The following is a 15,568-nucleotide window of genomic DNA, read 5'->3' as shown; positions in this document are numbered from 1 at the left end:
ATAGCCGTCAGTAGGTTTCCGATATAGGGTGGTGTTTATGTGACCATCGCTTATTAGCACCGTAGTGTCCAGGAAGTGGATCTCTTGTGTGGACTGGTCCAGGCTGAGGTTGATGGTGGGATGGAAATTGTTGAAATCATGGTGGAATTCCTCAAGAGCTTCTTTTCCATGGGTCCAGATGATGAAGATGTCATCAATGTAGCGCAAGTAGAGTAGGGGCATTAGGGGACGAGAGCTGAGGAAGCGTTGTTCTAAGTCAGCCATAAAAATGTTGGCATACTGTGGGGCCATGCGGGTACCCATCGCAGTGCCGCTGATTTGAAGGTATACACTGTCACCAAATGTGAAATAGTTATGGGTCAGGACAAAGTCACAAAGTTCTGCCACCAGGTTAGCCGTGACAGTATCGGGGATACTGTTCCTGACGGCTTGTAGTCCATCTTTGTGTGGAATGTTGGTGTAGAGGGCTTCTACATCCATAGTGGCTAGGATGGTGTTTTTAGGAAGATCACCAATGGACTGTAGTTTCCTCAGGAAATCGGTTTTGACAGATTGACAGAGCCAGAAGAGTACCCAGAAGTCACCTACTACAGGACAGGCCCAACAAAGAAAACAACAGAACGCCACTAGCCATCACCTTCAGCCCCCAACTAAAACCTCTCCAACGCATCATCAAGGATCTACAACCTATCCTGAAGGACGAGCCATCGCTCTCTCAGATCTTGGGAGATAGACCAGACCTTGCTTACAGACAGCCCCCCAATCTGAAGCAAATACTCACCAGCAACCACACACCACACAACAGAACCACTAACCCAGGAACCTATCCTTGCAACAAAGCCCGTTGCCAACTCTGTCCACATATCTATTCAGGGGATACCATCATAGGGCCTAATCACATCAGCCACACTATCAGAGGCTCGTTCACCTGCGCATCTACCAATGTGATATATGCCATCATGTGCCAGCAATGCCCCTCTGCCATGTACATTGGCCAAACTGGACAGTCTCTACGTAAAAGAATGAATGGACACAAATCAGACGTCAAGAATTATAACATTCAAAAACCAGTTGGAGAACACTTCAATCTCTCTGGTCACTCGATCACAGACCTAAGAGTGGCTATACTTCAACAAAAAAGCTTCAAAAACAGACTCCAACGAGAGACTGCTGAATTGGAATTAATTTGCAAACTGGATACAATTAACTTAGGCTTGAATAGAGACTGGGAATGGATGAGTCATTACACAAAGTAAAACTATTTCCCCATGGTATTTCTCCCCCCCACCCCACCCCCCACTGTTCCTCTGATATTCTTGTTAACTGCTGGAATTAGCCTACCTGCTTGTCACCATGGAAGGTTTTCCTCCTTTCCCCCCCCTGCTGTGGGTGATGGCTTATCTTAAGTGATCACTCTCCTTACAGTGTGTATGATAAACCCATTGTTTCATGTTCTCTGTGTGTGTGTGTATATAAATCTCTCCTCTGTTTTTTCCACCAAATGCATCCGATGAAGTGAGCTGTAGCTCACGAAAGCTTATGCTCTAATAAATTTGTTAGTCTCTAAGGTGCCACAAGTACTCCTTTTCACCTGGAATAGTGTGTGCAGTTCTGGTCTCCCATGTTTAAGAAGGATGAATTCAAACTGGAACAAGAGCTACTAGGATGATCCGAGGAATGGAAAACCTGTCTTATGAAAGGAGACTCAAGGAGCTTGGCTTGTTTAGCCTAACCAAAAGAAGGTTGAGGGGAGACATGATTGCTCTCTATAAATATATCAGAGGGAAAAATACCGGAGAGGGAGAGGAATTATTTAAGCTCAGTACCAATGTGGACACAAGAACAAATGGATATAAACTGGCCATCGGGAAGTTTAGACTTGAAATTAAATGAAGGTTTCTAACCATCAGAGGAGTGAAGTTCTGGAATAGCCTTCCAAGGGAAGCAGTGGGGATAAAAGACCTATATGGCTTCAAGATTAAACTCGGCAAGTTTATGGAGGAGATGCTATGATGGGATAACATGATTCTAGCAATGAATTGATCTTTAACTATTCATGGTAAATAGGCCCAATGACCTGTGATGGGATGTTAGATGGGGTGGGATCTGAGTTACTACAGAGAATTCTTTCCTGGGTATCTGGCTGGTGAATCTTGCCCACATGCTCAGGGTTCATCTGATTGCCATATTTGGGGTCGGGAAGAAATTTTCCTCCAGGGCAGATTGGAAGAGGGCCTGGGGGTTTTTCGCCTTCCTCTGTAGCATGGGGCACGGGTCACTTGCTGGAGGATTCTCTACGCCTTGACGTCTTTAAACCATGATTTGAGGACTTCAATAGCTCAAACATAGGTGAGAGGTTTATTGCAGGAGTGGATGGGTGAGATTCGGTGGCCTGCATTGTGCAGGAGGTCAGACTAGATGATCATAATGGTCCCGTCTGACCTTAATATCTATGAATAAGATCATTATTCTGTGAATGGTGGCTCTGCATTGTGCTGACCTACCTATAGAAAAGGGTGCAGAGTGACTCTGCAGCATCTCCAGTAACAACTCACAGAGTTGCTGAAGACAACAGAGAACTTCTACAAATAAGAACCAACCTCTCTGATCAATCCATACAGCCTGTTCCCTCAATCCCCTTTTCTTCAGAGGCTCCCAGAAATTGCAGTAACTTCCTCCTACACCAAAAAAGCTGCACAAGAGGGACAAAACTATCCCTCATGGGTAGAGTGGCCTGGACCAAGTTCTGGGAGACAGTGCCATCAAACCTACCCATGTTATTCAGGTTGGGTGGAAGAGAGAAGGTGTTTAGCCCTGACGAACACTTCCCTCTGTAACTGATGGTCCTGTTCTGGAACCGTCAGCCTGTACTTCAGCACTAGGTTACCCTGCCCCTATGCTCTCCCTCATCGCCACTTGCCTAAGGAGAATGCCCCATGGTTCCTCCCACTAGAGAAAGGGGAGGCATTCCCAACCTTGACATTTGTCTGCCTGATAATCATTGTTCAAAACCAGAGCCATGTCATTCCTTATGCTTTTTCCGATGGAAGGGGTGAAAGAAATGGAACAGTTTTACTAAAGTTCTGCTTGAGGGAGAAGAGTTTGTGCCAATGTGGCAGAATCACTCCCTCTGACCCTGCATGTGGGCGCTGTCCGTTGAGAGCTCTGCAGTTTTAAGGCACATAGATAGTAAATGGGTGGAGCTGGGAAAATATCACTTCTCCAGTATGACTCCCCAACAAATATATTGAAGATTTCTCCTTTTAAATAAAAACATGAACCTATCACCATTACCTTATGCAGACTTTTGCTTCAAGTGCCAACTTCCCGAGGTCGTTTTATCCACGTATGTGGCTGAGGCATCTACAGCAACATTGCTATTCACAGAGCTAGGAGTGAAGGAAGATCCTGGAGATAGTTTGGAGAACAGAAACCTCTGTCTGAAGTAAATGCCCTTCATAGCACCCCCAAGATCCCTGGATTACCCTGCAGACTCCAGGACATCTATACTGTTGGAGGCCCATCTACCCTGCCCATTTCACAGGAAGGTAAATCCTGCTGATACCCTTCCCCATTCTTTAAACACAATTCGCTGGAAACTATTCATTCTCAAAGTTGTTGAGTTTTTCACCTGAATTTGGCCATCTTAGTATAACCCTTAATCCTTAGGCTTTTTCAACTGCCATGAACTGCATTCTTTTCTGCTGGGTTTCAATGCTTAAATCCATTTATCTCCCATATATATCACAGCAAATCTCCCTAGCTGGCTCTGAGCACTTTTTAAGAATTTTAGTCACAGGTCTTGATTTCATTAACAGTGGTGAATGTTTCCCATGAATGTTCAGAAACTTGCCTGAGGGAACACTGCATGTGGTCAAGGATTTGTTTTGCCCACCCTCCCATCTCCCCAAAGGACTCAAACAGCTCTCTTCCACCTTAGGTCCGTTAACTAACTTGTCACCACAGTGCTCAAGTCCCCCACAACAGTTAAAGATCATGCTGAGTGTATGTTACAAAGGAACTATTTGCAGACATGTTTCTTTGATTTTCCCTCCCTCCCCCCTCTTACCCTTTCCCAATTGGGGGTTGGTGTTGGCAAGGTGCATTGCTATTGGAAGGTCCTATCATAGAGGTGGGGATTGCATTTAGACCTGAACATGGTCAGGCTCAATCTGACCACCTTTTGGTAAAGTGTCATAGCTGGAGTTCTGCCAGTGACCATGCCATGTTTTCTGTCCCACAGTGTGCTCTCAGGCCAGCCTCATTAAAACATATTTGATGTGCACAGCTGTCTTAGAAGACTGGAAATAGTCAGATGGTCTTTGAGGTACCTCAGATCCGACCCATGACCCCTCTGTTGTTCAGGTCTGGGACCTTTCCAGTTTTAACTGAAGGAACAGGCAGACAGTAAAGTTTCCAGAATTCTGATGGTGTGTTCACAGCTGCCTTTGTTGGCATGCTGCATGAGCTTCAGCTTCCTGGTGGCAGCTGCACTCTTCCTGACACAGAAAGAGTTAGAATAATCTTCTCTGGAGTTGATCCCACTGTGCTGTAAGGTGCCGTATTTGAGAGGAAAAGGCATAGCTTCCTAGCCAGCTGAACATAAAAGAAAATGTTACTTGCCACTAAAGTAATGAACGTCCATAGTCCAGGAGCAGCAAGAAATCCAATATGCTGAAGCTTTATGCTACCTTAGTGATCTGTGATCAGCAAATGCATTCATTTGAGGTAGAGATCAGTTTTTCCAATGAGTTCTTTGAATTTCTTCCCTCTTCCTAGCATTGTAACTCCATCTTCGATGGGATCAGTTAGAGGCAGCTGTTCTTCATCCAGTTATTTCTGATTCCACTACTACATATCTACTATATAGAAACTGGGCTTCTGCAAGCAAAACTCTGCCATTTGGGTGGGGGAAGAGTCTCTCCGAGGCATGGGTTACTTGCCTGGGTAAAATCCAGCTATTTCTCTGAGGTGAGAGAAGATGTAAGGAGAAACAGGGAGTAAACAGAGCTTTGTCTTTTATTCTGCTGCTGTGATTAGTCACATGAGCTTTCCTTGTGCAGGTCTTTATTATATCAGCAGTACTAGAATCATGGCTATCCCCTGCTTAGTTATAACAATCTGATCTCATTTAAAAAAATTATTCATGAATCAAAAACAAAAAACAAAACTATTTTTGCTAAAAGGACTTAGCTTGCCTCAGGATTTACAGAATCTGCTGCAGATATAACAACGGTGGCGAGGGTGCCAGAAGCTGTATTTGGAAGCTATCACTACAGCAGCTGGGAGCTTGTCACCGAGGCTGCAATTTCCTGCTGCAGCACCCTTTTGCCCTGAGCTCAGAAGATATATTGTTTCATTTGTTCCTTTGGATCATCTTTTAATCAATCCTGCTGATAGCAGGAAAAGATTGCCTCACTTTTGATGTGGTAAAAGCCAAGGGTTTGTATTAACTGTAAATTAATCTTATTACATCATTCCTTTTTTTTGTCCATATTTTGTTACCTTCAATCATCCAGAAAACATAATGGCCTAATTTTCAGAAGTGAATAGTGATGTCGGGTGCCTCAATTTTCAGGTACTCTGCTTGCAACATCTTAAAAGGATCCTGATTTCTTGCCGATGGGTGTTCAGTATTTTCTGGAAATCAGGCCCTGTTTAGGTGTCTTTCAGTTGGGCATCCAAAAACAGAAGCATTCCAAATAACTAGTCACTTTTTGAAACTTTAGAACAATATAGTGTTAATTTCTGTCTCAGGTCCTTCAAAACTAATAGAGGATCTGAAGGAGCATCAGGGTAAATTTCAGATTCAAATGGTGTGGATTTTTGTGTAGTGGAATTTAAAAAGAAATGCAATTGTCTTTCACCTTTTAAAAATGTATTAAATACACCTCTACCCCGATATAACGTGGTCCTTGGGAGCCAAAAAATCTTACCACGTTATAGGTGAATCCGCATTATATCGAACTTGCTTTGGCCTTGAGAATTTCCGTTATTAATAGTCACTTCCCACCCTCTGACTGACCCCTCAGAACCCCCGACCCATCCAACCCCCCTGCTTCTTGTCCCCTGACTACCCCCTCCAGAAACTCCCCGCCCCTAATCACTCCCAGGACCCTACCCTCTACCCAACTCCCCTGACTGCCTCACCCCTATCCACACCCTTGCTCCCTGACAGGTCCCCCAGAACTCCCATGCCCTATCCAATGCCCCCATCCCCTGACTGCCCTGCCCCCAGAACATCCGAACCATCCAACCCCCCCCACTCCCTGCCCCGACCTCCCCTCGAGACCTTCTACCCCTTATCCAATCCCTCAGCCCCAGCCTGGCACCCTTAACAAGCCGCTCAGAGCAGCGTGTCTGAGCCAGACATGCTGATCCAATGGAGCATGCAGCCCCGCCCCCAGAGTGTGCTTTACCACGTTATATCCAAATTCGTGTTATATTGGATCGCGTTAGATCAGGGTAGAGATGTATAAAAGGAACAAATTTGTATCTGGGATATTGTACATAGGACAAAATGTAACCAAAACTGATTCAGTACACTGGGGGGGATGAACATACAAAGACAACAAATAAATGCATAACTGAAATGGGGCTGAATACACATATAATATCAAAGTCAAATTCAGTATTCTTGTCACGCTGTCAATTTTCCATCTATATGCTAAAGAACACTGAAGATTTTAGGTAAAGCAGCCAGACAAAGCAGTATACATGTTACATCAAAAATAAAAAATTGCTACAAGATCTCTCTCTGATATTGAAATATGCAGTTACATCTAAAAATTTTGTTCTGATTAAGGATTGGTTTTTTATTATTACACCTGCTGGAATAATAAATCCAACAAAGCATTAAAATGTTATGATTTTCAGAATGATTTAATTTGTTTGTTTTTTAAAGGAATCTTCATTATAAGATTACCATATTTTTAAAATGAAAACTCCTAATGTATTGCCTTATTCCTCTATTACTATTCTCCCATACACCATTAGTAACTTTCGTTACTGTTTTCTTCCACCCTTGCTTGTTAGAATCATAGAATCATAGAATCATAGAATATCAGGGTTGGAAGGGACCCCAGAAGGTCATCTAGTCCAACCCCCTGCTCAAAGCAGGACCAAGTCCCAGTTAAATCATCCTAGCCAGGGCTTTGTCAAGCCTGACCTTAAAAACCTCTAAGGAAGGAGATTCTACCACCTCCCTAGGTAACGCATTCCAGTGTTTCACCACCCTCTTAGTGAAAAAGTTTTTCCTAATATCCAATCTAAACCTCCCCCATTGCAACTTGAGACCATTACTCCTCGCTCTGTCATCTGCTAATATGTAGTTTATGTCACAGGCACATCTGAAAGGCAAACGACTTTGGGAGAGAGGAGGTGAGGGTGCCTGAGAGCTGGGGGAAGAGCTGCTGTGTATGAGCAACCAACTATACAGCAGCCAAGAAAGGCCAAGTACAGGGTAGGGGAAACATGGAATCATCAGATTGAAACCAAGAATAAATGCAGGACACTTGGACGGCTCCTGAAAATGGAAAAATCCTGGTGAAACATCTGGACATTCTATTTCTTAATACCTTTCCAAAAGCAAACTTTAAAACCATAAAAGTTCTTTCAAATTATGACAGATTTGTCTGGTAAATCTATTAGGGATGAAATGTATTAAATTCCTAAAAGTTTAAACGTGGAATATTCTCCACCGGCCTCCTGCCAACACCAAGTTGCATTATGCTGCTCAACAGATACTAATACTTATAGGAAAAGAAGCAAGCTGAGGGTCCAATCCTGGAAATATTTTTGCTCATAGTAGTGCTACCAGCATGGGTATGTCCACACAACAGCTTGGAGGGTGCTGCCCAGAATGGGTAGCCAGACACATACTAGCTAGTGCACTAAAAATAGCAGTGTGGCCGTGGCAGCATGGGCAGTGGCTTGGGCTAGCCATCTGAGTGTGTTCCCAAGGGTTGAGTGCGATTGCAGTTGGGTGCTTAGCCTGAGATGCTGCCCATATCACAATAACCAGACTGCTATTTTTAGCATGCTACCTTGAGCAGAGCTAGCCTATGTCTGTTCACCTGCTCTGGGAAGCACGGTCCCGACTTCAGTGTAGACATGCCCAGGAGTAAAGTTACTCACCTGCATAAACGTTTTCAGGATCAGAGCCTAAGTACGTGATGAAACACGAGTATGGAATGAACACTTTATGTTACTAAAAACGGGGACAGCAATGGCATACACCCAAATGGAATGTGTCTGGGTTTGGAGAGGCAGGGAGAAGTTCTGCATGAATGCATATGTGTGTGAAGCTACACACAGTGAAAGAGTGCTGTTACCTTAGCTGAGCTGATATAAAACAGAGCTGTCTTATGAGAAATACCATGTCCTGCACTCTTAATATTAATATGTATATGGTAATTCAGGGTAGAATAAACTGAAAAAATGCAAGTTCAAAATACAATTGGTGCTTTATCACAACACCTCTTTAATGATAGGAAAGGTGACTGGGGCAGCGCTCTGCCCATCAGTACTTCCCTAGAAGTTTGGAGGGACTGACTTATAAAGAAAGAGAGAAATACTTAGAGCTTGATTAAGTGATGTCTATTGAGAGAGGGAAAGAATACAAGTCTGATGTATAGGGTGTACAGCTGGGAGGAATAGGAAGACACTGAGAAAAGGAAAATGCAGAATGACTATTAGGAAAAATCTCCCAAGAGAACTGGTGGAACCTCTGACACTTCAAACTTTTAAAATAGAGTAGAGAAAATAATAGGAAACGTACTGCAGGAAACAATCCTGTATCAGCAAGGAAGGAAGACTAGGAAGACCTAGTGGGTATTTCACATCACTATCTTATTTTATGATTGTCATCTGCTGTATCATACTAAATGTTGGATCCTAGAAACATTTCAACAATTTGATTATTTCAACAAGTATAAACCACAGCATCGCAAACATCTCCAGTTCTCAGTTCCTTAATGCACATATCCAATCACTCTTATTGAAAATCCTACTGTTCACCCAGTTCTCAAAAGATTGAACAGAAAAACTTGGTTAATATTAAAAAAAATACTACTGAACATTTACAACGACATCATGGATAATTTTAAATCAAGTACAGTTGTCATTTCCTTGCAGTGTTTTCTCTCCCAGGCCAAATATTTCAATCCTATTAAAACTCTTAAGTGAACTTATAAAAATGACACAGAGCAGAACTTAATAAACTCAATACAATTAAGTTTATTCTAATAGCAACCCTCTTAGATTTTACTGAAACCAGGAGTCTTATAACTAGCAGCATAGTGAATTTTAAAATAAAGCTTCTCAAAGTGCTGTATCTGGTAACATGAAAGCATAAAAGCATGAAAGTTAAAATTGAAAGCTGAGAGTAAAGAACAAATGCCATAATTCTTAAGGAGAATTTTAAAGATTGTCTCTCTCTGGTACTATCAATCAGCCATAAAGAAATTCATTTAACAGGTAACATGTATTATATGATAACATGGCAATCTCAGGCATGTTGGCTTAGTGTTGCCAACTTTCACAACTTTATAGCAAGTCTAAATATTTGGTGCTCTACTTAAAGTGCCAACTCCTGAAGCTAAGTGCTTATAAGAGAATCTCAGCTTTTTTTCCCTCTCAAGTAAGTTTCCAGTCCTCGTGGTTGCAAAGAAAAGCTTGCAAACATGGCCCACTTGCACTCTAAAGGATCAGAAATGAAAAAAAAAAAACATTTAAAAAAAAAGTTAAAATCTCATGCCTTAAAGCCAATCTCATGATTTTTGAAGCCTATTCATGCTTTTATTTTTAACACTTTGCATTGGCCAACACTGTTATAGCCTTGTCAAACTGCAGATGGTATTGATGTGATACTTTCAGTTTTATTTATGCTATTCAGAACCCTTTGGGCAGCAGTAAAACTGATAGTCATATTGAAGTGGTGCTGCCTCTTCTGCTTCTGAAAGCTCTTAGTAGCAGCCTAGGAAAGCACTAAACTATTCACTGGAGAGAAAGATGAGACAAATTACCTACCCCTCTGCTTTCAGAAGCCAAGAGTCTGGGGAAACAAAAACCCACCCCCAAATGCCGCAACCAGGAAGTTGGGGATGGAAAGACCACACCCCAAAATCCTAGCAGTTTGAGAGAGTGAAAAGAAAAGGATTAACAAATAAATTTTTTAGTCTATATCCGCAAAAAGAAAAGGAGGACTTGTGGCACCTTAGAGACTAACAGGGCTGCTACTCTGAAACTTGTGAGAGTGAGCGATTTTCCTATACAGCAACCTAAGGGTGAGGAGGGAGAAAAAGTAGGGTGCTGGATTGTGACTGATAGTGCGTGGAAGCAGATTCTCTTCATTGATGGACAATGTAACTGATGCCACTGAATCTTTTCAGTCACATTTTACAGGATATTGGGTGCAGTCCAGCTCCCATTTATATCAATAGGAGTTTAGCCATTTCTTCTAGGAGAGCACTATATCTAAGCATACGGATACAAAACTTTGCAGAGGCTGCAGGGTTGTTAATTTTGTTTAATGAGGATTTTACTGTATCTACTCCTGGGAGAGGCTAAATAATACAATACAGGTTTTTTTCCCCCTAAAGATAACAGGTGCCTCTTTGGGCTACACTGTGAAGTTGCTGTCCCCCCTTTATATGGCTAATGTTCACTTTTCCTCTGAACTATTTTTCCCCTGAAAGAATGGTGAGAAATTTGCTCCCTAAGTGTTCTCATAAAAACATGTATAGTGAAACATGCTAGTGGCATCTCTATTGGTTGCCCTGACGAAGCAGCAGCAAAGCATTGGATCTGCTTTGTCTGAAGACACAAAGATACCACCTCATTGGAGTACATTCTGAAGGTTTTTTGTTTTGTAACCTTTCATGTCCAGATCCTTTTTCCCCCCCTCAAAAAAGCTAAATTCTGAAGAAACTGGTGGACTTAGCAACCATATTAATCATGGAAAGATTCTTATTTGCCACTGGTGGGTGGATTTTTCTCCGGGGAAAAGGAAATGATTTGTGACACATGTAGTTATGATTAGTGGTTGGCCTTCCTTGAATTACAGGCCATTGGACAAAGGTGTGCTCAAGGTAATCTAACTATACTCTGTTTCAATAGTTCATTGAGCAGTAGGCAGCTTTTCTTGAAGCACTGGCAGTCCATTATCTAGCGCTTTCAAAAATGTTCAGCTATGGATCCTTGGCATTTATTTCACAGACAGAATCTACTGTTATCCAAAGTACAGCAGGTTTAGGAGTCCTAGCAGGAAAATACCCAACAAGTAAAACAACTTGCCAGTTCCTTAGTGGAGATTTCTCTCTACTTGACAGCAATTCATGTAGGACCCAGCTTTCCAACTGCTGTCCAAAATCTACAGCTTCTCCTGACAGACAAAGCTAGGCTTCCATTTAAGACAGGTGAATGACATAAGCGGATTTAAAAACATCCAGGAACACCTTCTCTGTTGATAATGCATTGGCATCCAGAGCCTGCCTTAAGGGAAAGGGCATGCTGGGTGAACTTGTATTTTGGCACCCTCAATGCACCATTGTCCCCCCAGGCCTGGACAGCCAGTTTGATTCCCTCCACAGCTTGACCATAGGTGAGAGAGATGCTGAATGGAGATGAAGATCATTGACAGAACCATGCCCCCTAATGACCCCATAGATACACTGAATGGGAGAGAGGCTTCTGCAATGCAGCATACACCCCCTAGAGCTTTATGGGGCCACAGTCCCCTCTCACTGGGCCACTCACCATGGAGGCTGGGAGAGCCCAAATCCTGATGGTGCTGGCGGGAACAGAGCGCCAGCCCTGAGGAAAAGCACAGAGTGCATCTTGGGGGAATTGAGTGCTGCAGCTGCATGCACCCGTCAGCTGGGCACTGCTCTGCACTGCAGAGTACTGCTGCCCGGGACTCTCACGCCCCCTTTGTCTTGCTGCTGCTGCCGCCTTGGGCCTCTTCTGGGCTCATGTTTCAGCTCGATGGGTGGCACTGACGTGTGTAAAGAGGCAGCGCGTTTGCCCCCAGCCCAGATTCCCCTTCTCTTCTTCACACTCCACTCCTTCCCTCACCCCCACAGCACAGGATGGCCCCTCTCCGCTCGCTCCGCGCACTGCTCTCTTTCCTCCCCTGGGCCCTACTGTGGTTTCTTTGCTTCTCCCTCCTGCTTGAGGAATTGCTAGCTCCCAAACAAAATTCTGTTTGCTGACTTGCCTGTCCAAGAAGTCTGTATCCCAGGGTCCTGCTGGGGCCCCTCTTTCCCTTGCACACTGCTTCCCCCAGACTCACTGGGCCACGGCCCTGCCCTGCTGCTTGACTCATCAGGCCTTGGCCTTGTTGCGCCACAGTGCTCCCCGCCCCTGAGCATGGTGCTCTCTGTGGTAGTCCACATCACCCAGCCCTAAGGCTGGGCTTGTTGGCATCTGAGGTATTTAGTCAGGGAATAAGTGATTTTCTATCTGAGCTTGAGTTCAAAAACTCTTATTTTAGAATTGACTGTAAGTACCTTGCAAAACATCAAGGATTTGCAACAATTAGACTCTCTCCCGCCTTTCATCTTTCTTGCCTGGGAGTGAGACAAACATGCATTACATTGGCCATGATGACAGGCAAATGGCAGACACCAAGACCATTTCTAACTCTATTCATGTAGGGAACCAAATGATGATGAAGAAAATAAAGGCACCTCTAGCAACCACCGCCCACCCCCCACGCACACACACTTTGCATCCCTGAGTCCTAAGAGTTACAATCTGTTCCTCCATTCAGCTTGTTTTTTGCAACACTGTCATACTGATTTATTAAACACCATTTTTGTTTTTAATTCAAATAAAATATATTATGCAGGATACTGCTAGAGAACTCAGGACAAGTAAACTTTTCTGAATAGCTGTGGGTGACCTCCTAACACTATCAATGTTCCCTAAATGCAGAGTTTTATGTCCATGATAATTTCCCTTTCCATAATGGTGCTACAATGCTTTAGCCTACACATTTCAAGTCAACTACTTGAATTTATTCCTCTCAAAGCAACTGCGGGGAGCAACTTTTCCCACCATCACCCCATTAACAGTAACTAGTAGCTTGTCTTCTGATGTTCCCAGTGGTGGTAAATTTCCCCGTATTAGCATATACAGGGTCTGATTTTGAGAGTTTACAGGTACATTCACCTCCTCATGAAACGAAAGGGAGTTAAGGACACTGGACACCTCACTGGAACGCTTATATTGAGGGGAGCATTTAGTCAATGCTAGAGTTGACTTTTTTGACATCTTCTTTTATGTAAAAAACTGCGCTACAGGAAAAATGCTTTTTTACAACATGAAAAATCTGATTTTTAGAATACCTGGCATTATGATCATGAAAGCAGACCAATTACTTGAAAAAAAGGGCTGAACTGATCAGAAAGAATACGGTTATCCAAGTCAAACTGCCAATTAAAACCTCTGGCCTTTGGAGTCCATGCAAGTGTCTGTTTGCAAAAATAATAATGCAGGTTCCTGTTCACAGGATCACATTAAACAAACAGTGCTTCACAGCAGACAGCCTAGAAAATGTCTGCTTAAGTTTGTGGGGAAAATGTTCCCCATTCGGATTTACTGCCTCTGCTGTGTGCTAGGAAAGGCAGGGCTCTAATTTTCTTAGCCATGGCTCATTTTTATGATCACACTAAGCATTCCTTTCTGTGGTGGTGTTCTTCCAGCCATTCCAAATAGGTTTTTTTTTTTAAAGATAAATAAAAAGGCCTGGTATTTTATCACCCTCTGAGCCATTAATACTCAAAATTTACATACTTTTTCACAAACAGATTTCCAGTCTTAAATGTATACAATCTTAATTCAGAGAGGAGAAAGCTCCTGTCATAAATATAAAGGGAAGGGTAACCACCTTTCTGTATACAGTGCTATAAAATCCCTCCTGGCCAGAGACAGAACCCTTTCACCTGTAAAGAGTTAAGAAGCTAAGATAACCTCGCTGGCACCTGACCAAAATGACCAATAAGGAGACAAGATACTTTCAAAGCTTGAAGCAGGGGGGGGGGGGGGGAGGGGAAACAAAGGGTCTGTCTGTGTGATGCTTTTGCCAGGAACAGATCAGGAATGTAGTCTCAGAACTTCTGTTAGTAAGTAACCTAGCTAGAAATGCATTAGATCTCCTTTAGTTTAACGGCTGGTCAAATAAGCTGTGCTGAATGGAATGTATATTCCTGTTTTTGTCTTTTTTTGTAACTTAAGGTTTTGCCTAGAAGGATTATCTCTGTTTTGAATCTGATTACCCTGTAAGGTATTTACCATCCTGATTTTACAGAGGTGATTCTTTTATCTTTTCTTTAATTAAAATTCTTCTTTTAAGAACCTGATTGATTTGTCATTGTTCTTAAGATCCAAGGGTTTGGGTCTTTGTTCACCTGTACAAATTGGTGAGGATTTTTATCAAGCCTTCCCCAGGAAAGGGGGTGTAGGGCTTGGGGGGAAGGCGTCTCCAAGTGGGCTCTTTCCCTGTTCTTTGTTTAACATACTTGGCGGTGGTAGCATAGGGTTCAAGGACAAGGCAAAGTTTGTACCTTGGGGAAGTTTTTAACCTAAGCTAGTAAGAATAAGCTTAGGGGGTCTTTCATGCAGGCCCCCACATCTGTACCCTAGAGTTCAGAGTGGGAAAGGAACCTTGACAGCTCCCTAACAGGGAACGAGGGTTTGTCCAACAAGCAGAGAAAACTAAGGAGCACTTTCTGGTTTTCTATACCTAGAGCTGGAGAGGCAGCCAGTGATCAACAGAAGCAGCGCATGGGGAAAGGGGGCATCTCAAAGAGGGAACTACTCATTGTGTGGCTAGTTTGTTGTTTTAGTGTGTGTGTGTGTGTGTGTGTGTGTGTGTGTGTGTGTGTGTGTGTGTGTGTGTGTGTGTGTGTGTGTGTGTAGAAGAGGTGGGTTTTCAGGGTGTCTTAAAATTAGGGACTAGAGCTGCTCTTCAGGGAAGAGAGAGAGTGTACGGCCTTCAATGAACTTGGCCCTGTATTGTCTCTAGTGGGAGCATGCAGGGCAGAGTACTACATTTCTGTTTGAGCAGAGTTCAACACGGGTTTTTATTGTTACACTAGATGCTCCTGTTAAGGTAATGGAAGCTGTTTTCAGTATCTCTGAATGAAGACTTAGGCCAACATCTTTTATTCCCTTTCTTCATCAACCTTCTTTAAAAAAAAAGAACCCACAAATAAATTTTAAGACCTGGACAAAAGGACTATACTTTGACCACCTCATTGAGAGTCTAGACTTCAGTATATAGAGATTCAGGTCTCTGCTGAAAATTTTCAGTTGAGGCCATGTTCCCTCCTTTGTCATGCCTCTAATAATTTGTCTCTATTTTCTCTCCTCCAAACTAAACTCCTTTCTCCTGACCCTCCAGTCATCTAGTTCTCCCTCTCCTCCTTTCCCAAACTTTAATAACCACTGCATCCTCCCTAATTTGGAGGATTCCATCACAGAGCTAAGTAAAGTCTTGCAATGCCTCTGCTGAATTCTAGGCTTAATTCACATTTCACACACTTTGGCATCCAATTGAAGTGCA

At 43.0% G+C, this 15,568-nt stretch overlaps 1 protein-coding gene across 5 annotated transcripts in view; it reads right to left on the bottom strand.

Annotated features, from left to right (window-relative positions):
* UST (uronyl 2-sulfotransferase) overlaps positions 1-15,568 on the bottom strand; it is a 344,421-nt gene that overhangs the window by 137,662 nt on the left and 191,191 nt on the right. The gene's annotated exons all lie outside the window — the stretch shown is intronic.

Source organism: Dermochelys coriacea, chromosome 3 (assembly GCF_009764565.3).
Source record: "Dermochelys coriacea isolate rDerCor1 chromosome 3, rDerCor1.pri.v4, whole genome shotgun sequence".
In the NCBI taxonomy this organism is placed as follows: domain Eukaryota; kingdom Metazoa; phylum Chordata; order Testudines; family Dermochelyidae; genus Dermochelys; species Dermochelys coriacea.
The sequence above is the reverse complement of the archived record's forward strand: the minus strand, read 5'-3'. Positions and strand labels throughout refer to the sequence as shown.